The following is a 2,191-nucleotide window of genomic DNA, read 5'->3' as shown; positions in this document are numbered from 1 at the left end:
TCATGCATAATTTTTTCTGATAATGTAGGACATTTTGACATCAAACCAGGGGTAATTCAATTGCTGCCTAAGTTTCACGGGTTAGAGTCTGAAAGTCCGTATCTTCATTTAAAGGATTTTGAAGAATTGAGCATTACATTTAGAGTGCCAAACATTACCGAGGATGTCCTCAAGCTGACATTGTTTTCTTTCTCTCTAAAGGCTAAGGCTAAAACATGGCTAAACTCTTTGCGACCTAGATCAATAAGAACTTGGGAAGATATGCAGAGAGAATTTTTAAAAGAAGTTATTTTCCACACAAAGGACCAACTTTTTGAAAAGACATATCAGCAATTTCCAACAAAAAGATAATGAAACATTTTATGAATGTTGGGAAAGATTTAAAGATCTTCTTCTCTCATGCCCTCATCACGGATTTGAAACTTGGAGAACTATTAGCTTCTTTTATGAAGGTCTATCTTTACAGTTGAAACAGTTTGTAGAGACCATGTGCAATGGTAGATTCTTAGAAAAACAACCTAATGAGGCATGGGAATGGATTCCCTTGCTGAGACTGCCCAACTTTGGGATAACGGGGATAGAAACAATAAGTCTTTACCTAAGCCTACTAGCTCTGTACAAGGAGGCCTTTACAACCTCAGAACTGATGATGATCTTCATGCTAAAATGGCAGCCCTCACTAGGAAAGTAGAAGAAATTGAGCTTAGAAAAGTTGAGTCTGTCAAGACTATAGAGCTTAGAAACGAGTGTTGTGGTATCTGCAATATGTCGGGTCATACCACTATAGATTGCCCCACCATACCGGCATTCAAAGAAGTCTTGCACGATCAAGAAAATGCTATGAACTCCTACCAAAAGCCTTATAACGATCCATACTCGAATACCTATAACCCTGGTTGGAAGAATCATCCAAATTTTACGTGGAGAAATGATCATCCTCAATAGTCACACCATTCAGCTCCTCCACCTGCACATCCTACTTTTGCATCACTACCCTCCCAAAAGCCGAATATCGAGGATACCTTGCAATCTATACAAACTTTTCTACAAGGTCAAGCTAATATCAATGTTCAAAATACTCGAAATTTTGAAGACATAAGGAACCAATTGTCAATGTTGACTACCGTCCTAAGTACCCAAGAGAAGGGTAAGCTTCCAGCTCAACCCCAACCTAACCCACAAGTGCACGGCAGTAATAATACGGCTCCTTCTAGTTCGCATACAGAACATGCAAAGAGCATCATGACTTTGCGTAATGGAAAAGTCATTAATCAGACCGTCCCATTGAGACCGCAGGTCACTTCTAATTCTGATGCTCCCAAAGCCGATGAAAGGGACAAAGAAGAAGTTGAGGTCCCAACTTCTACCGAGAAAGTTGAATGTCCTTTTCCTCCATCTTTTCCACAACAGTTAAAGCCGTTGCAAAAGCTCGAACCTAATTCTGAAATTCTTGAGCTTTTTAAGCAAGTAAAGATCAACATACCTCTTCTTGATGCAATCAAACAAGTACCCTCATATGCCAAATTTTTAAAGGACTTGTGTACTGTCAAACACCAATTAAATGTTAAGAAGAAGGCATTTTGTTGCCCAGATAGACAACCCAAGAGGGGGGGTGAATTGGGTTTTAAAATAATTATTGCAATTAAATGGTTTGTGAAATACTAATTAATATTTTTTGCAAGTTGATTAATTAGATGCTATGTGCAGTGAATGAAATAAAAGTAAGAGACACAAAGGCAATCACAAACACAATGATTTTATAGTGGTTCGGAGCTAACCCTTGCTCCTACGTCCACTCCCCAAGCCTCACTTGGTGTTGCCCAGAGATGGTCACCCAAGAGGGGGGTGAATTGGGTGTTTTAAAACTTTTGTCTAATTAAAAGAAAACACACAAGTGTATGTGCTAAAGTAAAGATAAGTTATAAGCACAGTCAATCGCAAACACAAAGATTTATAGTGGTTCGGAGCTTCCACTGCTCCTACATCCACTCCCCAAACACCTTTGGGAATTTCCACTATAATCAGCGATTACAGTCCGGTAGTTTTGCGAGTGCACTACCCAACTCGTTGTTTTACCCGGGCTAACAACGAACCCTACAATCCCCCAATTTAACCTAGGCTTGGGACGCCTATCCCTTGTTCCAAGTCCCTTGACTGGAACAAGCACAATAATCAAATGTTTTACAAGGAT

The 2,191-nt window shown here is 39.6% G+C and overlaps 1 non-coding gene across 1 annotated transcript; it reads right to left on the bottom strand.

The window, feature by feature from the left end:
* Positions 1-308: 308 nt before the first annotated feature.
* Positions 309-417, bottom strand: LOC113461629. The gene has a single exon (XR_003383919.2). It is a non-coding gene; the product is annotated as a small nucleolar RNA R71 (small nucleolar RNA).
* Positions 418-2,191: the final 1,774 nt, after the last annotated feature.

This window comes from Phoenix dactylifera, unplaced genomic scaffold (genome assembly GCF_009389715.1).
Source record: "Phoenix dactylifera cultivar Barhee BC4 unplaced genomic scaffold, palm_55x_up_171113_PBpolish2nd_filt_p 000770F, whole genome shotgun sequence".
In the NCBI taxonomy this organism is placed as follows: domain Eukaryota; kingdom Viridiplantae; phylum Streptophyta; class Magnoliopsida; order Arecales; family Arecaceae; genus Phoenix; species Phoenix dactylifera.
The sequence above is the reverse complement of the archived record's forward strand: the minus strand, read 5'-3'. Positions and strand labels throughout refer to the sequence as shown.